This window comes from Vicia villosa, linkage group LG6 (genome assembly GCF_029867415.1).
Source record: "Vicia villosa cultivar HV-30 ecotype Madison, WI linkage group LG6, Vvil1.0, whole genome shotgun sequence".
NCBI lineage: Eukaryota > Viridiplantae > Streptophyta > Magnoliopsida > Fabales > Fabaceae > Vicia > Vicia villosa.
This window is the reverse complement of record NC_081185.1, coordinates 12865549-12888638: the sequence shown is the minus strand read 5'-3', so window position 1 is coordinate 12888638 and position 23090 is coordinate 12865549. Positions and strand designations below refer to the sequence as shown.

Sequence of the window (23090 nt, the reverse complement as noted above, 5' to 3'; positions counted from 1 at the left end):
ACGGCCACCCCAAACTTTTTTATTTTTTTATTTTTCATAGTGTGAATATACTAAACTACCCCTCTTTAAAATAAAAATTAACAATATTGCCATTAACTTTACCTCTTCACTTACCAAACATGTGCCCTATTCTTTTCATCAAACAAAATACTTTCTCCTTTAATTTTTGTGTTTGTTATATTTTTGAAAAAAATAAATTTATCCTCAAACTCTCTAGGTTTGAGTTGTAATTTGTTATAGTTTATTACTAACTTACTAAGTTGTGTAAGATTAGATTGTGATTTTAGAGTTTGATTTATGATTTTGTTGTGTTATGATTTTGATTTGGGATTAATTTAGGATTTTGTTGTGATTTTGATTTAGGTTCTTGAGATTGATTTTGGATTTTGTTGTGTTGTGTTAATTTATTTAATTGATTATGCAGCACACAAAAGTGATAATGAAGAGTAGAAAAATTGATTCTTTTTTCAAGAGGAAAGAAAGAGACGAAGAGGATTTCACACCTATCCCCGAACCTCAAAGAGTTCTTGAGAATCCAAGAATTGAAGAAAACGTTAATAGAGTTTGTTTGGATGACATTGAGAGTTCTTTAGAACGCGATCCTGGAAAACGTCCTTCAATGTGGGAATATAATGTAAATCAAATGGATGAAATACGAAGAGCTTATTTAAAGTGGGGTCCATATCAAATGAATTTAGAGCAATATCCATTATCTGGTAAAGAAGATCATCAAAGACGCTTTCAACACGCTTGGTTTAGCCTTTTTCCTTCATGGTTAGAATATTCACCTTCAGAAGATGCTGCTTATTGCTTACCATGTTATCTTTTTAGCAAAAGACCAAGTGGGCGTCCTGGTTCTGATGTCTTCATTTCTACAGGTTTTAGTGGTTGGAAGAAAGTTAGAAATGGAAAGAATTGTGCATTTCTTAAACACATAGGGAAAGATCCTTGTTCACCACATAACAATGCTATGAAAGCTTGTCAAGACCTGTTGAATCAAGATGGTCACATTAGGAATATTGTTCAAGCTCAAAGTTCAATTGATATAATGAAGAATCGCCTACGTCTCAAGACTTCAATTGACACTGTTCGTTGGTTAACTTTTCAAGCGTGTGCTTTTAGAGGTCATGATGAAAGTACAACATCATTAAATCAAGGTAATTTTCTTGAATTGATAAAACTCTTAGCATGTTATAATGATGAAGTTGCAAAAGTTGTGTTGGAAAATGCTCCATCTAATAGCAAGTATACTTCACATCTAATTCAAAAAGAGATCTTGCACATTCTTTCAAGTAGGGTGAAAAAGTATATCCGTGAAGAAATTGGTGATTAAAAATTTTGTATAATTGTAGATGAAGCGCGTGATGAATCTAAAAAAGAGCAAATGTCTCTTGTTTTGAGATTTGTTGATAAAGATGGTTTTATACAAGAGAGATTTTTTGGCCTTGCACGTGTTAATGACACTACATCTTTAACTCTTAAGCAAAAAGTTTGTGATATACTTTCTCTGCATAATCTTGATGTCTCTAACATTCGTGGTCAAGGGTATGATGGTGCTAGCAATATGAGAGGAGAGTGGAACGGTTTACAAGCACTCTTTATGAAGGATTGTCCTTATGCATATTATGTTCATTGTTTTGCTCATCGGTTGCAACTTGCTTTGGTTACTGCATCAAGAGAAGTTAAACCAATTCATCAATTCTTTGAGAAGTTGACTTTAGTTGTCAATGTTGTTTGTTCTTCTACAAAGCGCCATGATGAGTTACAAGCTTCCCAATTAGATGAAATTGAACATTTATTAGAGATTGGTGAGATTGTAACGGGTAAAGGTGAAAATCAAATTGGTACTTTGAAGCGAGCAGGGGATACTCGTTGGGGATCACATTTCTCTTCTATTTCTAGCTTGATAAATATGTATGAAGCAACTTGTTCTGTTTCAAGAAAATTTGCAAAGGAAGGATTAAGTTATGCTTCACGTGGAGATGCAGATAGTGCTTATAATTATTTGAAGTCATTTGATTTCATATTCATATTGCATTTGATGAAAGAAATTATGGGGATCACAAATGTTCTTTGTCAAGCTTTACAACAACAATCTCAGGATGTAGTTAATGCTATGCATTTGGTTTGTTCAACAAAAACTCTTATTCAAGAATTAAGAGAAATTGGTTGGAATGAGTTGTTTGCTACTGTGAAGTCTTTTTGTGAAAAACATAATATTGAGATTCCTGATCTTAAAGATGTCCATTCAACAACAAGATTTGGTCGTTCTCGTCTTGAAGAAAATCAGGTAACCATTGAGCATTATTTTAGAGTTGAAATATTTTTCACTACCATTGACAAACAATTGCAAGAGTTGAATAACAGATTTAGTGAGCAAGCGATTGATTTGTTAACTTTAAGTTGCGCTTTGGCTCCAACGGATAATTACAAGGCTTTTAATCTTGATACCATTTGCACTCTAGTTGAAAAATATTATCCTATGGACTTCAATGAGCAAGAGAAGATTAATTTGAAATTTCAACTTCGGCATTTTATTATTGACGCTCGTCAAGCTGATAACACGATTTTATATCGTATATTTAGCCTAAAATCCATAGATATTTATAGCATTTTCCGTTTATTATATTAATTTATTGTGATATTACGCGTGTATTTGTTTTGTTTCAGGTTTTACACTTCAATTACGTCTATTTGCGAAAAGGAAAGAAAATCGAGCTTAAATGACCAATATTTATGCTTAAAAGACGTAAATTGGGTGCTGAAGTAAAAAGGGAGTGCAATTAGGACCCAAAAGGCCCAAAAGAGCAATCCAGCCCACGAAGGAAAGCAACCCAGGCCACGCTAGTAAGCAGAGACGCACGTCTCTGCCACCTCAGCAAAGGGGAGACGCACGTCTCCACCTCCCTAAAGAATCTCCACTTGAGACGCACGTCTCAAGTCAGTCAGCTGCCTCCCTGAAGAATCGGAGACGCACGTCTCCAAGTCCCAGTCAGAAAAAGGTCCCTCAATTCACGGATTCCAACTGCAAATCCCCTCCTATAAATAGGACCTGCTATCTCACTTCAATCTGTCTGATTTCCTGCCAACGAAGTGCTGCCGAAATTGTACCGCGAACCGCTTTTCATTATTCTGTTTTCATTCAACCGTTTATTTTCTCACAACGATTTCTACACTGGAAATTGTTGTGAACTTTTCGTAGATCTAGCCTTACGTTAGATTTATCGTTTTAATTCCTTGTTTTTATTTTCTGCCATTAAATTCCGAAGAACGATCCAGCCAAGCTGTGGTGGAAGTTCGAGTACTTCAAGATTCAATTTAATTCAGATTTATTTTAATTCAGGTTTATTATTTACCGCCTTTATTTATATTATTATTGCATGATATATTATATGCCAATTAATATGCCTATTAATATGAACCAAATTTATTTATGCATGTTTAACCATATTAATATGTCTGGCTAAATTACTAAAGGTGTCGGTATGTAAAGTAAGTTAACCGTAGGGATCCGAAATAAATTGGCTTAAATTATGTTTTATTAATTATCACTTATTTTTGGTTTATATGCCTAGTTTAATTAGTAAGTCTTAAAACCAATAGAGCGAAAGTTTGAGGGCTTAAGACGGTCAAAGGTTAAAACCAATAGAGCGAAAGTTTGAGGTCTTTAACTGGATAGTAGACATAGGACATTAGTTTTAAGGATGGCGAAAGCGTATTAAAACTAATTGGGACTTATTTATTTCCAAAAATTGTTTTTACACTCGAGCGGGATGGCGAAAGCGTACGTTAGGGATATTAGCTTGCTCCGAGTCAACAGAGCGAAAGTTTGAGATTAGGAGATTTAAATAGATAACAACCTCATAAAATAGGCATTTTATTAATTACATTGTTTCCAAAAAGCTCTTCTAAAATCTAATGGGATGGCGAAAGCGTACATTAGGATTAGGATAGTAGTCTGACTCAACAGAGCGAAAGTTTGAGACGAGGATTTTTAATCAATTGAATTAGTAAAGATTTTTAATTTGATTATGCAAAAGCCAATGGACCTTCGGATTTCCTGTAGTTAAACGAAATACATACTGATACCTGTCTTTTATTATTATTCTTTATTCTCTCACAATCACTTTCCCTTAGGAACAATCGAAATTTTAGTACTCCTAGCTTTACATAGTAACCTTAGATAACGGTAGATCGATTCATAGTCCCTGTGGATTCGATATCTTTTAAAACTACACGACACGACTGTGCACTTGCAGTTATCAGATTTATAGACACGTAAAGTCGCGATCACAAGCATCAAGTTTGAATAATTTGTCAACTATTCAAGAATTATGTTCATCTTTGGTTGCAACTGAAAAGAAGGAAATTTATTATTTGATTGATAGACTGCTTCGCCTTATCATGACCCTCCCTGTATCTACAGCAACTACAGAAAGATCTTTTTCAGCAATGAAAATTATCAAGACAAGGTTGAGAAACAAAATGGAAGCTGATTTTCTAGGAGATAGCATGACGGTTAACATTGAAAGAGAAATTGCTGCAAGTATTGATTCTGAGACTATTATTGATGATTTCAAGCTACTCAAAACTCGTAGAGCATTACTTTAAGGTATTTTTATGTAATTCTTTAACTATTTCATGTTTAACTTTGTGTTTATTACAATTTAGATATTTTATATATATTATGGTATGAATATTTATTTATAATTCATAATTTAATTTGATGGCCACCTCAAACTTTTTAGCCTAGTTCCGCCACTGGCTGTGGATTTCAAGAAGATCAACAGTAGCACTCAAGATCATAGATGTATAGGGCTTCACTACCTAGTGGAAGATGACATGAAACCGATTTGTTCATGGATCAAAGGGGATCAAGTAAAATTATATTTACTTACTAACATATTCTCTGAATAATTTTTCAAATTTCATTTTATATTTTTTTACCTGTAAAACTATAATCACATTTAATTTATTCACTATAATTTTTACTTGAACATTTGAATCCAATCTGATTGAAGCTATTTTATAAATGTGTGTCTAAAAGTTATCACAAACAATCCTGATCCTCATATGGAAAATTCTTAGGTGGACACGGACCTAAAAAATTGTTTTACACACAACCAATCACATAATATTAATTAATTAAAAAATAAATTAAAATTTTTCTCTCTCCTTCATAATCTCAACCATCCCATGAATTCAATTAAAAACAAAATTAAAATAAAAATAAATTAAAAATTACTCTCTTCTTATTCGTTGTGCCTAAGAATATAGATTTATGACCGTGACACTTGTCATTGTTTTAGAGGATAACTTTAAATTGATTTTAAATTTAATTTCTTTTTTAATAGAGATCATGAGGTGATGGTAGTAATGAGTGGTTGAGATTTAATTCTTGCCTTTCTTGCATTCATACTTTCTTACTAATAAGCATTTTCCATATATATATATATATATATATATATATATATATATATATATATATATATACTAGTGCCTCTACCCGTGCGAGGCACGGGATAAAATTTCTTATACTAAAAAGATATTTTATAATTACTTATAATTTATAAATAAAGTTATATTAACATTATAATTTTTCTTTGTAATTGGTTGCACCCAATTTTTTTTATGAATAATTAACTATATTTTGTTTATAAAAACATCTTTATTACTTAAAAATTTAATTTATTTAACTATAAAAAAATTTAAAATTTAAAATTATGATGCTAATTTAAATCGAATAGAATTTGTTAGTTTTTTTTAGGTTACCAAAAAAATCATTTAGTCTTTAAATATATAATATCAATTAAGAAATTAAAACAATTTTTTTTTTAAAGTTGATCGATATGAAATAAATAAATAAGATCTCATTTTAAAGATAACCTTCATTTATTTATGAGAAACAATATATATGAAATCAATTTTAATTTAGAAAACTTATATATCTATAAATTTTTATGAATAAAATGAAAAAGATTAGAATCCAATGAAACAAATTATAGAAATTAAAAGTTTAAATATTTATAGTATGTTATGATTTGAAGAGATTTAGTTTTTGGAAAATAACTTAGTTTTATTATTCAATGTCTGGAATAGTTTATAAGATTTAAAATGTCAAATAAAAACGTTTTAGTAATAATAATAATAATAATAATAATAATAATAATATTGTTATTATAATATAATAGTAATAATAATAAAAGAAATAAAATAATAATAACAATAATAATAATAATAATATATTATTCAATCACCACTATTAATAATAATAATTATTATTATATAAATAATATATATATATATATATATATATATATATATATATATATATATATATATATATATAATGTTATAATATTTAGATAATAATAATAATAATAAATTATAATATTATAATACTTTTTTTCTCATACTTTTATATTATAATTTTCATAGTTATATTTTAATATTATATTATAAAATTTATATTTCAGAATACTCCGTTTAAAAGCATCTCTTAGATAAAAAGTAAAATAAATATATTATGTGAAAAAATATTTTAATTATCCTACAAATTTTCTCAAATAATTAACTTATCCTGCAATATTTTAGTTTTTTAAATATTATGTGAAAATATTTGACTTTTTTAATCAATTTTAATACTCAAAATAATTTTTCATATAAACTCTTTCACTTTATAAAATTAATACTAAAATATTATATATTTTAGAATCATCAATGTCTATAAAATTGAAAAAAAATGCTCCTTAAAGTTTCATTTTAATTTTTAAAATTATTTTTTCTTTAATTTAATTATTGATGTGAAAATAATTAATTTATTCAGATGATTATATAAAGTTTTTTTATTCATTAATGATAAACATTAACCAATTATAAATAATAGTTTTGTATACCCCATAAAATAAACAATTTATTAATCATGTCACAATAATACTCTTTCATCTCATGCTTTTATTAATTTTTTTATCTCGTCAATCCACTATCCCTAAAACAATAAAAATATTATATTTCTTCGTCATTTCACTATTCCTTCATTTTAATAGGCAGTTCATTCATATAGACAAAGTTCTTTGATAATTTAAATAATTTCATATAAATATAAATTGATAACAATTTATTACAAATTTTTATTTTTAATTATAATAATATAAATAATTGTTGTTGCATATATATTTAGAAATACTTGATGTCCATAAAATAATTGTTGTCGCATATATATTTAGAAATACTTGATCTCCATCAAATAATTGTTGTTGCATATATAATTATCACAGATTTTTACTTTTATCTCATTCACATCTTGTTGGCTTCAGAAGCTATTATCAAGACAGTAAAAACAAAGCTAGAATTGGACCATATAAACAAAGCTATAATCTAAAATCAACGCTAATATCAAGACAGTAATACAAACCGAATCTCACTCACTACTGCTCATCCCTTCACCTTAAATCGGACCAACACAAAAATAAATCTAAGCTAAAATAAAATAATATTAGTACTAATAAATAAAATTAATCTAAACTATCTAAAACTAATTTTTTTATAAATGAAATTAAACTAAAAGTTAAAACATGCGAAAATGTGAATGAAAGCTATTTTTGTTGACTTTAATAAAAAGTCCAATTTTTTTCTAACGATGAATACACATGAAATAAAAATGCGACAAACCAAAGTTAAATGAAATATGCGGGTCAAAAATTGGGGTATGACACGAGATAGACTTGTATTCTAACTTGGTAGCGTGTAAAGCGACTAAGGAGAAGTTGAAGAGTATATTTGAGGAATTGTTTGAGAAAAGGTTCATTGTCTGAGTGTATAGTCGTAGAGTTACCCTGTTTGTCCAGTAAGAAGAAAGAAGGTCCTATGAGGTAATATTTCTTGAGGATATTTGATTCTATGAGCGACGATGATCATGTTGAACATTTAAGGATTGCGTTATCGGTGTTGAAAGAGAAGGAGGTTATGTAAAGATTTCTGAATATGAGTTTTGGTTTGAAGAAGTGAATTTTCTTGGATATGGGATTTTGAGTTGAGGTGTGTTGATGCAGATATCAATAAGTGGTAGCTTATGCTTCAAGGTAACTTAAAGTACATAAGAGGAATTATTCGATGTATGTATTGGAGTGGTTTGTCGTTATGTTTGTTTTAGAATGTAAGAGGCATTGTTTGTTTGGATCAAGGTTTGATGTGTTGAGTGATCACAAGACTGGAATATGAGGTAAACAATGCATTGAGTAGGAAATAATTTTATAAGTTATGTTGAGGATTCAAGAATTGGAAATCGTTGGAACGATTTAGAGAGTTGAGTGTGGTTGTGAAGCGACGTCTTCGTGTGTTAAGTTGGTATGTTGAAGCCTACTTGTGATATTTTTGACAAGATTAGAGAAGGTTAGAAATCGGATTTTGCAATTGGTTGACAAGATGATATTGATTAATCAAGGAAAAAGTGATAACTTTTGGATTGTCGAGAATGCTGTCATGAGATGTTGTGATCGAGTAATTGTGAAGTGAGTTGGGTCGGTATGGATAGTTGACGAAATGTGCTCGTTTTATTCCGATGAAGATGGATTATTCGATGAAGGGACTTGCTAAGTTGTGCATCCAAAGGATTGTGAGTTTGCATGGTATTTTCTTCGGATATTGGAATGACATCTTTTGAAGCTTTGTGTGGTCGTAAGTGTAGAGCGTTTTGTATCGGTATGAATTGAGAGAGAGAGTGGATGTGGTTTTGGTGTTGAGATGGTTATGTCGACGGAATTTTCGAGGACGAAAATATTTTAAGTGGGGGAGAGTTGTAACAGCCCGAAATTTATTATTTGACTAATTAAATTAAAAAAGGATTTATTTACTTAATTTGGACAAAGTTTGATAATTAATTTGGATCGTCGGTGTTATTGAGGAACGTGTTCAGATTATTAAGTGAAGTTGGAATTTATTTGGTTAATCGAAGAATCAATATAGTGGAATATGTAGAGAAATAATATTAGAAATAATATTATTATTGGATTTTTATTTATTTGAGATAAAGTCGGATTTAATTGAATTAATCAGAAAATAATATTAAGGGTAATATTATTATTTGTTGGAGCATAATCATTTATTTGAACTACTCATTTCATCAATTGGGCCTATTTGTTGGAGTTATAAGCAATTAGGAGGTGTTATTCATTTTAAGCCCAATATAATAAATAAAGACAGTAAGAAAGGAAATGAGGAGTAGGAGCATCATTTTCATTTTTCTGGTTTGAAGAATTGAAGTGGAGGAGAGGAACAAGAAGAGGAAAGCTAGGGTTTTAGATGATAAATCAAGAGGTAAGGGGGAGAATCCCAAATCATTATGGGTTAGTATATGGGGATGATGGGTAGAATTAATATGATTAGGTTTTTTTTTGGAACCTGAAAATCATCCGTGAATAATATGATTGAGATGCTGTTTCGTTAAATTACAGTCATGTTCATTTAATGTTGTGCCGTATGTAATGAAATCTGGAAACCGGAATGAAAATGAATGGGAGCTAGTGACGTCTGGCATGGAAGTCCTTGACGGACGGCAGCCGTGATTCCATAGCCCTTGATGTTAGAACAAGATTTGTTCTTATCAATATTCTTAGTTTTGATGATAACAATGTATATGAATTTTGTATAAGATAATGTGGTACTCTAATCCTATGAATTTTCCATTTCAGGGAAATATATTAAGAGTATGCACAAATCAGCGCTAAGAAGCTATGGCTCAAGAAGTTCAAGATGGCAACATAAGAACATGCTCTCGCAAGACATCAGAAGATGGTCAAGCAGAATCAAAACATGGTCTAATGAAGCATCAGAAGGACATTGAGTTCAGAAGCAGAAGCACTGAAGTTCGTATGGTATCACGCTAAGAAGCTCTTCAAGGTCAGAAGACAAGAAGATGCTCTGCACCCAGCTGTATTGACTCTGAATATTCAAACGTTGTTTCAACAAATACAAGAATCAGAATCAAGTACAAGATGGCAGGCTACGCTGACTAACAAAAGGAACGTTAGAAGCTAATAAAGGTAAAGTCTGTTAAAGCAGGAAAAGCAAGGCTCGAGGTAGTTGACAAAAGAGTGAAACATTAAATGCAATGCTGTACGGATCACGCAACGCATTAAATACTCCCAACGGTCATCTTCTCATGACGCCTATAAATAGTGAAGTTCCGATAAGAAGCAAGGTTAACGACTTTGAACAAACTCTTTGCACAAACTTGCTGAAACGCTGTCAAATTCAAAAGCAATCAAACTTCATCTTCAACCTCACATCATTGTAATATCTTAGTGAGATTTAAGCTTAGAACTTAAGAGATATATCACAGTTGTGATTACAGCATTATAAGAAGCATTTGTAAAACTCTTGTAAATTGTTTACATTCATTTGTAACAGAACTAGAGAAGATCAAGTTGTGATCGGATTCTGTAGAAGTCTTAGAAGGTATCTAAGCAATGTGTTCCTAGAGTGATCAAGTTGTGATCAGAATACTCTAGAAGACTTAGAGGGTATCTAAGTGGAAAACCATTGTAATCAAGTCTGATTAGTGGATTAAATCCTCAGTTGAGGTAAATCACTCTAAGGGGGTGGACTGGAGTAGTTTCATTAACAACGAACCAGGATAAAAATCATTGTGCAAATGTTTTTTATCTTAAGAGTTTTTAAAGTACACTTATTCAAACCCCCCCTTTCTAAGTGTTTTTCTATCCCTCAGTTGGCATCAGAGCGCCGGTTCTAAGGTGCAAGCACTTAACCGTGTTTAGAAAAGATTCAGGAAGAGAAAAATACACGCTCAAATGGCTGGTGAATAAGACACATCTACATCAGGCTCTACTGAGCAGTACAACAATGGAAATGGTAATAATGGTTACACTAGACCACCAATATTTGATGGTGAAAACTTCAATTATTGGAAAGATAAACTGGAAAGTTATTTTCTTGGTTTAGATAGTGACCTTTGGAACTTGCTGGTGGATGGTTACAAATATCCTGTCAATGCTGCTGGTGTATTGCTGTCCAAAAAAGAAATGAATGATGATCAGAAGAAGCAATTCAAGAATCATCAAAAATCAAGGATAGTTTTGCTGAATGCTATCTCTCATTATGAATATGAGAAGATATCTAACAGGGAAACTGCCCATGATATCTATGAGTCATTAAAAATGAGCCACCAGACGCAGTGTCTATAGGCTGTTTTGTCTTAACTCGGAGACCATTAACAAAAGTCTGCATTTGCTCGGTTGGGTCCATGTTATGAGTGGGACATGCAACCAAACACCTCTTAAACCTTTTATAAGCATCTCCCAGCGATTCCCTTTCTTTCTGCTTGAAATTTACAATATCATATCTTTTTCGAATGAAGATTGAGGCAGGGAAGTACTCATTAAGAAAAGCAGTTTCAATTTGTTCCCATGTTGTTATACTTCCAGCTGGAAGTGAGTAAAACCATTCTTCCGCATCTTCGGATAAAGTGAATGGGAACATCACGAGTCTCTTGGCTTCTTCAGAATGGCCTTCTATCTTCAATGATGTTGTTGTGGTGAGGAATCTCTGTAAATGCTTATTCGCATCTTCGTTAATTCTTCCAGCAAAGGGCTTGCTTTCTAACTGTCGGATAGTGGAAGGATGTAGTTGGAAGTGTGCTACGTTAACCGGTTGATTTACTATGGTCATTCTTCCAAGCGGTGCATTAGCCTTCCATAATCACCTAAAAGCCTCTCTGGAGGAGGTGGATCAGCTGCCATAGTTTCAGGCTCAGATTCTGACTGTTCGGACGGAATAGATAGTATTTCTTCGTCTTCCGAATATGAAATTATAGGTGATTCTTCTTTCGATGCCAGTCTTTTCCGCTTAACTTCTCGGAGTCGTGCTCGCAATAATCTTTCTGGTTCTGCGTCAAAAAGAAGTTCAGCTGAGGCCTTACCTCGCATACAAGATTAGAAAATGATTAGTTGGGAGTAAAAAAAGAAAATAAAAATGAAAATAAACAAAATACAAATTTCAGAAAAAAATAAAATTTTAATTGCAGAGCAATAAAATTTTAATTGACTGATTAATGACTTATATTTTGGCAATCCCCGGCAACGGCGCCAAAAACTTGATCGAAAAAATAGCAAGTGTACTATTTTCACCGGTGTAGTTATAATGGGTTTTACCCCAAGTATCGATCACGAGGATTGCGTAGGAAATACAAGTTATTATATGAAGTGAATTAAACAAAAGAGCATAAGGGTGTTGTTTTAAATGATCAACGAAATAGATTAAGATACTAAAAATAAGCTGAAATTAAAGTTGAGCTTTTGATAATATGAGAATAATGCCAAGGTAAGGTGTGTGATTTACTCTATAACTCCTCTGGATGAAGATCTCTTTAACAAGTTCATAGGATTCAATTATTTATTCTTAAGAATGTTTTCCTAAGTCCTTAGTGAAAACCTTTTGGTTTATAATCCTATTACCTAAGTCCTTAGAGAAATAGGAGAAAACCAAATCTTTGATTTATCAATAATTTCTAAATAACCTTACTGTATCCCTAGTCCTAGGTGATAACTATAAGGTTCAATTGTATACAAACCTTAACAATCGTAGTCCTACAAATTGTTAACCACATAACAATCCTTATTGATCCGATAAAGAAAGCATTATAAACATTATACAATCGAATTGAATAATACGAACATTTAATTAACGAAATACCAAATCCAGAGTTATTACAGATCAAATCAGGGACACCCCTAGCATTGGGGGGTTTAGCCTCTCATAATATTCAAGAAACACAAATTGAAAAGTTTAGACATTACAAAGATTGGGAGAACTCTGATCTTCAATGGTGTCCACCGTTGAATCTCTTCGTCTTCCAAAACCTTGTTGAAGTTGTCTTTTCTTCTCTACAATTCTATCTTACGATCTCCAAAAGTGTCTTCTCTCTTGCCCTAAAGTTGTTTTTATAATCTATCTTCCATTCAGGTTGAAACCAAATACCAAAAATACCCTTAATGATCCAATTTGAGTGAGGAAACTTATAAACATATATTCAGCCCGCGCTCATCAACACGGGCCGTGTTGCTCCACACGGGCGCCCGTGTCGTTCTTCTGTCCCTTTGCTCAAAACACACTTCCATGCACTTTTTTACACGGGTCGTGTATCAGAACACGGGTGCCCGTGTAAATCCTCTGTTTTTTGGTTCAAACTTGCATTTCCAGCCACATTTCAACACGGGCCGTGTTGCTCCACACGGGGGCCCGTGTTGACCTCTGAAATCAGCTTTTCCGGCTTCTTTTCATCCACTCGTGCGCGCCACAAGTTCCTACTTTCACATGCATCAACCTGGCCAACAACACTACCAACCAGCGCATCAAAAAAACACTTTTTGTAACACTCATAAAGCATTAATATGCAACAATATCACACAAATGAAAATACGAAAACTTACTTTAAAACACATGCAAATACCACTTAGTGTTACCAAAACCATGAATTCTTGTCGGAAAAAGGTGCGAAAACTTACTAGAAATGGTGACCGATCACAACCCCACACTTATCTCATTGCTTGTCCTCAAGTGATGTATCGAGACGAAACAAAGGTCACCTACGAGATTCCTTTCTCCACAACACAATCATGTTATTCGCAAAACACCTTCACTTAACAATCGAGTCTATGGCATCCTTCGTCAATCTATCTACCACATTATCACTTCCAAGCACTTTTTCACCTGCAAGCTTTTTCACACTCTCACAAAATCTCTCCGGGTTAAAGTGTTTACACTCACAAAACCAAGGCATGTACATTACTTTTAACTTTGAATACATTCTCTAATCACTACACACACAGATTACACACACATTCATGAGGTCTTCGGGCTGTAACGTGGCTTGGGTTCGATGGGATAAACAAGGAACGGGATAACAAAAGGTTTTGGTGCTCGGCATTCATGTTGGTTTCACATTTCTACTTTTAGTGGTTTGAATCGTAAGAATGGGGTTAAGACCTTCGACTCTTGTTTTTAGCTTTTTAGAGTCATTCATATGGTCTTTCGGGCAAGTGGGCAAGTGTTAAGGACTTTTCCTTTGTTTTGTTTTTCAAAATTTCTCTTTGGATTTTCACAAGTTCAACATTCATCTCCCTTTTTTTTTCTTTTTTTTTTTCACTTGCCCCTTTCTCAATGGTTCACTACCCCACACTTAGATTCTTTTGTGTCTTTCAAGAGGAAAACATTAATGCCGAGCGATAACATGAATGGTGAATATGTGGGTGGTAACATGAATAACAACAATGAACAAAACAAACATTATGGCTCAAAGGGGGTTGACTATGGATATAATGCATACAGGATGGCTAGAAAGGCTCGGGGCTACAGAAAAACTTGCCTCAGTGTGCGTTTTCGTAGTGTGCTTGTGTTACGAGAACATACGCAAAATCAAAGTGAATAGCGTCATACCTGACTGAACTCTCATGTGGTATTATGAATTTGGCTCTGTAATCTCACCGGGTAATTAAGCTTACATGCTCCGAGGTGCTCTTGGTGTCATGCGGTTTCCTTTCAACTGAAACATACCATACCACTCTCTTGGTTCAGTGTGCGTCCTACCTTCTCCTCTTGATTGTGTCAACTTCTGTGGTGCCTGCGAAGATCAAGTATGGGGTGTGTTGTTCAACCACTAGCTATTAGTTGGCTCCCCTCCGACTTCCATCAATCACCTGGTAACACCATGACAGCACTGCACCATACAAACTTGAACGAAACACACTTTAAAAACAAAAGTAAAACAAAAGTAACACAAACAAACCAAACAAACTAAACTATGAATTCAAAAACACAAAGCAAAGCAATAAAATAAAATAGAACCTCCCCCACACCTGAACGAAACATTGGCCTCAATGTTTTAATTCAAGTGTGACGGAGACTACCTGGCTTACTGAGACGGCGGTGGAGGAGGAGGATCCTGTGGAAAGTGCAACATAAGATGTCGCATCATAGCTTGGACATCGTCCACCAAAGTTCCTTGTCGAAACAGCTCAACACTTTGTCTGGTCTGCTCGGTACGGAGAGCACCAATCTCTGTTTGTACCCACCCTCATTGATCTGGAGTTATGGAGGACGACCCAACATATTGTTGGCTGAACTGCTGAGCTTCTGATCAGAACTTCACTATTTATAGGCGTTATGAGAAAATGACCGTTGGGAGCATTTAATGCGTTGCGTGATATGTACAACATTGCATTTAATGTTTCACTCTTTTGTCAACTACCTCGAGCCTTTCTTTTCCTGCTTTAACTGACTTTGCCTTTATTAACTTCTAACGTTCCTTTTGTCAGTTAGCGTAGCCTGCCATCTTGTACTTGATTCTGATTCTTGTGTTTGTTGAAACAACATTTGAATATTCAGAGTCAATACAGCTGGGTGCAGAGCATCTTCTTGTCTTCTGACCTTGAAGAGTTTCTTAGCGTGATACCATAAGAATTTCAGTGCTTCTGCTTCTAAACTCAATGTCCTTATGATGCTTCATATGACCATGTTCTGATTCTGCTTGACCATCTTCTGATGTCTTGCGAGAGCATTTTCTTATGTTTCCATCCAGAACTTCTTGAGCCATAGCTTCTTAGCTCTGATTTGTGCATACTCTTAATATATTTCCTAAAATGGAAAATGCATAGGATTAGAGTACCACATTGTCTTATACAAAATTCATATACATTGTTATCATCAAAACTAAGAATATTGATCAGAACAAATCTTGTTCTAACAATCTCCCCCTTTTTGATGATGACAAAAACATATATAATTGATATAAATTTGCAATCAGAATATCAGATGACTAAAGACAATAAACACAATTATAGCATAAACATATATACATAGTGTGTGAATATGTCTCCCCCTGAGATTAACAATCTCCCCCTGAGATGAATAATCTCCCCCTGAAATAAATACTAGAAGAATCTTAAATAGAAAGACTTCCCTGAGTATTTTTCCATTTCAGTTGAGACAAACACAAAGCTTAGATCTTCAGAACATTCAGAGCTTCTGCTTCTTCCTTCCATAGGACAGCTTCAGAGCTTTGAATTTCTCCTTGAATCATAGCTTGCTTGACTTCTTATCAGAACTTGATTTGAATCAGAACATCTTTGAATGTACCAGAGCTTCATCAGAGCATCTTTACATCCTGAAATGTTTCAAAGCAAACTAGATGATAATAATCAGAGCATTGATATTATCAGAATATTCATATAAGAATGAATATATATCAGAGCAATATGGGAGAAGAAAAAGTATAAGAGCACATTCTGTAACAAGAATATCAAAACTTCTTTCTTCTTGCTTCTGATTCTTTGAAGCTTCACAGCACTAAGCTTGCTTCAATTTCCAATTCTTGCTTCTCAAGCAGAATTGCATTTCCCCATGTATTTGCTTCTCATGTTGAGCTTTTTCAGAATGTCTTCAATCCTGCAAAAATCTCAAAGACATAGAACTTGCAAATAATGTTAGGAATGTTGAGACTTAATCCCAGCAACTGATATAGTAAATCAAATCAATTATCCTATTTCTCCCCCTTTTTGTCATAACATCAAAAAGCATTTAATCATAAAAGAATCAGATGAAAAACAAACAATATGAGAGAAGACAAAAGATTTCATTGATAAGAGATTAATCAGAAGGGATAACAAAGTCAGATGCAGAAAACAGATGCAAGAAACAAGAAACAACTAAGACCAAAGGACTACGACTAGCCTAGCTTGGAAACAATCTTGGCTAGAAGGCTTTTAATCTCAAAAGTGCTCTCAGTCTGCGTCTTCATGAATGATTTGAACTCATCATGAACTTCCTCATGCTTATCCAAGCGAGAAGCAGTGGTAGCTTGATTCTGTTGAAGGGTCTTCGGTGTATTTAACAAAGTAGACGATTCACCAGAAGCAGCAGTGTTCAGAGGAGTAGCATCTATCATGAGAACATCATCACATAGATTTTCTTGAGCAGGAAGTTCTTCTTCAGGATGATTCTCAGCAGCACTTGTTCCAGCTTCACCGGCATATATTGCAGCAGGGATAACTTCTTCTTCATTCTCAAGAGCCAGAAGTATCTCAGCTAGATTGATTGGAGGAGTAGGAGCTTTAACTTCTGGTGGAGATTCAACTATTGGATATGCCATATTTGGCGCTTTATCAGAGGGATTCTCCCTTAACCAGTTGAATATTGACTGAAAATCTCCAGTCAACACAGAATAGTGAGGCTTCCAGACCACAATCGCACGAGAACTTTCATCAACATCTTTTGCTAACTCATCAAAAAACTCCTTCTCTTCAAAACAATACCTACCTCCAAGACAACAAAACCAAAAGTCTTCATAAGATCTCATAATTACACATGGTCCTGGAGCTTCTTCTTTACACATCTTCTGAAGCTTTAGAAACTCAAGAGCCAAATTTCTTATGATCCTTCTCCAGAGATTCCTCATTGCAACATCACTCAACTGAGCGTGATGTGCAGCCCTCAAAATTTCAAAGTCCCTCTGAATTCTCCATTTTAATAAAACAAAATACGTATTCGTACTGAATCCTCGACGAGATTTCATTTTGTGTATTGCTGAATCTGGTTTCAGAAAGAAGTAGGGTTGGGGATCTCTATCAAGAGAAAGCAGAGATTCTACTTCTTCTTCAGGATCCAGAACTACAACTTTTGGAGCAGTACAAGGTTTGGAAGTGTAGTTGATATCATGAGACAAACGCTCAAAGGAACCAGAGCTCTTTGAGTCGGATGGAGGAGAATTGTTGATAGGGTTATTTCTGGCATGGGGAGGTGGTTGTGAGATGGATATATTTGTGTGAGGTGGAAAAAGAGTTTGGAGAGGTTGAACATCTAGGATGGGTTCAACAACTTTATGGTAAGAAGCAGTTTGTGGAAGGGGTGAAGAAGGAAGGGTGAGAACATGGGTGTTTTGAGGGGCTGATTCTGATGGGGCTGTTTCTGGTTCAATTTCTGGTTGATTGGTAGGTGGAGGTGATTGAGAGACTTCAGAGGGTATAGCTTTTGAATTTAAAACAGAGACAGAGACAGGAACAGGTTCAGAGATATGAATACCTTTGGATCTCTTCTGATATGCTTCAAAAACAGCTTCAGCTCTTTTTCGACTTTTCTTCTCATAGAAGGTCTTGATTTTGCCAAGGGTAATTTTTCTCCTTTTGGCTACTGCCAGCCTTTCTTCTTCTTCTTGATTATTCACAGCTTCTTGATTTTTAATCTCTTGAAAATCTTCTGCTTGCTGATTCATAGCTTCTAGAATTTCTTCTTCTGGCTGATTCATAGCTTCCTGAATTTCTTCTTCCTACTGATTCAGAGCTTCTTGACAAACTTCTTTCTGCTGATTCACAACTTCTTGAAAAACATCTTTTACCTGATGATTTACAGCTTCTTGAAACGCATCCTCTATCTGCTGATTTACAGCTTCTTGATCTTCTTCGTCACTTTGCACAACAAAAGTCTTTTGCTTCTTTTTCTTCTTCTTCTCTTCTTCTGGCTTCTCCTTATCTTGTTTCTTCGACTTCTTCCTCTTTCTTTTCAACACTTCTACCTTCTCTACTTCTTGTTCTTCTTCTTCTGAAGCAGCAACAACAACATTCATCTCTTCTTCAGCAACATCTTCTTGAATGACATTTTCCTCATTAATAGAAGGATGATCAAACTTGCGCTTTGTTCTTCTTTCTCTATTGACAGCAACTTCTAGAGCAGCTTCTGAAACTTCTTCTGCAGCAGCATGCTTGGAAGTGGTGACATTCTGATGACTAGCTTCAGCAAGAGTATCTTTGGTACTACTTTCCTTTAGAGAGTTAATATAATTCCTCTTAACTTCTGGCAGCTCATTTCTGAAGAAGGTCTCGAAATCAGCAAGAACAGGGCTTCTTCTGATTCTTTCTCCAGGGAGAGGTTGATGAATACTTCTAATAGCTTTAATAAGATTCATCTTCTTCAAAGTGTTAGCATTCAAAGAGCTTCCAGTAGTAATAACCAGGTCTTTGACAATTCCTTGAGCTTCAAAGTCTTCAATAGTCTTGGTGTGAACAAGAAGGTTGCTCATGATTCTTCCAAAAGGAATGGTATTTCCTTTCTTCATTCTGAAAGCATTTCTAGAATCTTTTGAAGGATAGAAAAACACTTAGAAAGGGGGGGGGGGTTGAATAAGTGTAACTTTAAAACTCTTAAGATAAAAACTATTTGCACAATGATTTTTATCCTGGTTCGTTGTTAACGAAACTACTCCAGTCCACCCCCTTAGAGAGATTTACCTCAACTGAGGATTTAATCCACTAATCACACGAGATTACAATGGTTTTCCACTTAGATACCCTCTAAGTCTTCTAGAGTATACTGATCACACCTTGATCACTCTAGGAACACAATTCTTAGATTACCTCTAAGACTTCTAGAGAATCCGATCACAACTTGATCTCCTCTAGTACTTTACAAATGAATGTAAACAAATTCTTACAAGAGTAATACAATGCTTCTTAAAAAGCTATAATCACAACAGTGATATTTCTCTTAAAGTTTAAGCTTAATCTCACAAAGATATTACAACAGTAATGAAGTGAGGTTGGTGATGAAGTTTAAGAGCTTTTGAGTTTGACAGTGTTTCTGTATGTTTGCGCAAAGTGTTGTATTCAGCTTCTCATCAGAACTTCTATTTATAGGCGTTTAAGAAGATGATCGTTGGGAGCATTTAATGCTTTGCGTAATCCTTACAACATTGCATTTAATGTTTCACTCTTTTGTCAACTACCTCGAGCCTTGCTTTTCCTGCTTTAACTGACTTTGCCGTTATTAGCTTCTAACGTTCCTTTTGTTAGTCAGCGTAGCCTGCCATCTTGTACTTGATTCTGATTTGATCTTTTGTAGATACAAAGTTTGAATCTTTAGAGTCAATACAGCTTGGTGCAGAGCATCTTCTTGTCTTTTGACCTTGAAGTGCTTCTAGCGTGATACCATGAGACCTTCAGTGCTTCTGCTTCTGAACTCTTGTTCTTCTGATGCTTCAATAAACCATGTTCTGATTCTGCTTGACCATCTTCTGATGTCTTGCGAGAGCGTGTTCTTATGTTGCATTCTGAACTTCTTGAGTCATAGCTTCTGAGCGCTGATTTGTGCATACTCGTTGTATATTTCCTGAAATGGAAATTGCATAGGATTAGAGTACCACATTATCTTAAGCAAAATTCATATACATTGTTATCATTAAAACTAAGAATATTGATCGGAACAAATCTTGTTCTAACAATCTCCCCCTTTTTGATGATGAAAAAAACATATATAATTGATATGAATTTGCAATCAGAATAACAGACGGCCAAAGACAAATACATAGTTATTGCAAAAGCATATAAACATAGTGGGTAAATATGTCTCCCCCTGAGATTAACAATCTCCCCCTGAGATGAATAATCTCCCCTTGAAATAAATACTGGAAGATATTTAGAGATTAAGAACTTCCCTGAGTATTTTTCCTTTCAGTTGAGACTTTCACAAATGTTTATATCTTCAGAACATTCAGAGCTTCTTCTTCTTGCTTCCATAGGACAACTTCAGAGCTTTGAATTTCTTCTTGAATCATTGCACGCTTTATTGAATCAAAACATTCTTGAATGTACCAGAGCATCATTAGAGCATCTCTACATCCTGAAATGTTTCAAGACAAACTAGACAGCAAGAGTCAGAGCATGAATGAATCAGAACATAAAATATGTATCAGATCATAAGATATGTATCAGAGTAAATAATATATGTATCAGAGTACATAAACAAATATCAGAGCAAAATAAAGTATAAGAATGTGTTAGAGTATATTCTATCACAAGAATATCAGAACATTCTTCCTTCTTGCTTCTGATCTTGAAGCATCACAGCACTTAGCTTGCTTCAAATTCCATGAGCATGTTTCTTTACAGAATTGCTTTTCCACATGTCTTTGCTTCTTATGTTGAGCTTTTTCAGAATGTCTTCAATCTTGCAAAAATCTCAAAGACATAGGACTTGCAAATTTTGTTAGAAATGTTGAGACTTACTCCCAGCAACTGATATAGTTAATCAAATCAATTATCACATTTGCTCCCCCTTTTTGTCATAACATCAAAAAGCATAAAAGATTCACATGAAAAAACAAACAAAAATGAGAGAAGATAAGAGATTTCATTCATTAGAATTGAGCAGAAGATACAGAAGATGCATAAAAACAAATGCAAGAAATGGAGACATCTAAGACCAAACGACTACGACTAGCCTAGTTTAGAAACTATCTTGGCTAGAAGGCTTTGAATCTCAGTGTTGCTTTCAGACTGCTTCTGCATGAATGAGCGAAACTCATTGTTGGTATCTTCTTGCTTGTCCAGGCAAGAAGCAAGGTCAGCTTGATTCTTTTGAAGAACCTCCAAAGTCTTCACAAGAAGAGAGGTTTCTCCAGAAGAAGAAACTTCACAGCTTCTGTTCAGAGGAACATCATTCTCAACATTAGAATCAACCATGAGAACATCATCATGATTCTCCTGTTCAAGAAGATCTTCGGCAGCATTTGCTCCAGCATCACCAGCATAAATTGCAGCTAGAATAACATCTTCTTCATGCTCAAGAGCCAGAAGTATCTCGGCAAGATTGATTGGAGGAGAAGGAGCTTCAACTTCTGGTGGAGACTCAACTGTTGGATATGCCATATTTGGCGCTTCTTCAGAGGGATTTTCCCTTAACTAGTTGAATATCGACTGAAAATCTCCAGTCAACACAGAATAATGAGGCTTCCATACAACAATTTCCCTACAAGGGTTCTTGTCAACCACAGCCTCAGGAACTTGTTCTTCTGCAAGTTCATCAATAAATTCCTTCTCTTCAAAACACTATCTTCCTCCAAGACAAGTGAACCAAAAATCTTCATACTGCCTCAGAAATCCACAAGGTCGTGGAGCAAGTTCTTCACAAATCTCCTGAAGCTCCTGAAAATCAGCATCTACTTTTCTTCTGAAGATGCGCCAGATATTTCGCATGGCAACATCATTTATCCCAACAAAATGAGCTTCTCTCAGGGCCTCAAAACCTCTTCTGACATTCAGTTTTACTATTTCAAAAATTACACCAATACGACGTAGTCGGCAAGATTTTATTTTGGTTATGGCAGAATCTGGTTTTGGAACAGAATAAGGTTGAGGTTCTCTAACAAGAGGGGGTACAAAATCAACTTCTTCTGAATCAGCGTCTAAAACCACAAGCTCAGGTTTAGGACGAGGTCTAGGAGTGTAGTTACACTCACGAAACAACTCTTCCAGAGAACCAGAACTTTTAGATTCTGATGCAGGAGAATTATTTGGGACAAGATCAACAGATTCATAGTTTGCATGAGGAGGAGGTTGAGAAATGAAGATGTTTGTTTGTGGGGGAAAGACAGTTTGAAGGGGCAGGATATCAAGAATGGGAGTATCAAGGGAATAGTTAGAAGCAGGGTTGGATACGGGTGAAGGAGGAGGAGTAAGAACTTTTGTAATAGGTGGAGAAGGTGGGATAAGAACATTAGTAAGGGGAGAAGAAGGAGGGGTAAGAACATTTGTGTGAAGGGGTGATTCTGATGGGGCTGTTTCTGGTTGATTTACTGGTTCAGGTGTTTGAATAACATCTATTGGTGCAAATTCTGAACGTAAAACAGAAACAGGAGTAGGTTCAGAAATAGAAATACCTTTGGACATATTCTGAATGGCTGCAAATTCAGCCTCAAGTCTTTTCTGCTTCTTGCTCTTCTTCTCTTCCACAACCTTTGCCTTTCCTTGGGCAATTTCTCTCTTTCTGGCACTTGCACGCCTTTCTTCCTCCTTATCCAAGGCTTATTGATTTTCAGCTTCTTGAGATGCCACTTCTTGGATTTCTTTTACTTGCTGATTCACAGCTTCTTGAGTTGTCACTTCTTGATCTTCTTCTTGTTGCTGATTCACAGCTTCTTGGGTTGCCACTTCTTGATTTTCTTTTTCTTGCTGATTCACAGCTTCTGGAATTTCTTATTCTTCTTCACTTTCTTCTATAATCAATCTTCTTCTCTTCTTTTTCTTTTCTGC

The 23090-nt window shown here is 34.4% G+C and overlaps 1 pseudogene; it reads left to right on the top strand.

Moving 5' to 3' along the window:
• Positions 1-439: 439 nt before the first annotated feature.
• On the top strand, positions 440-4611 carry LOC131611243 (uncharacterized; annotated as a pseudogene).
• Positions 4612-23090: the final 18479 nt, after the last annotated feature.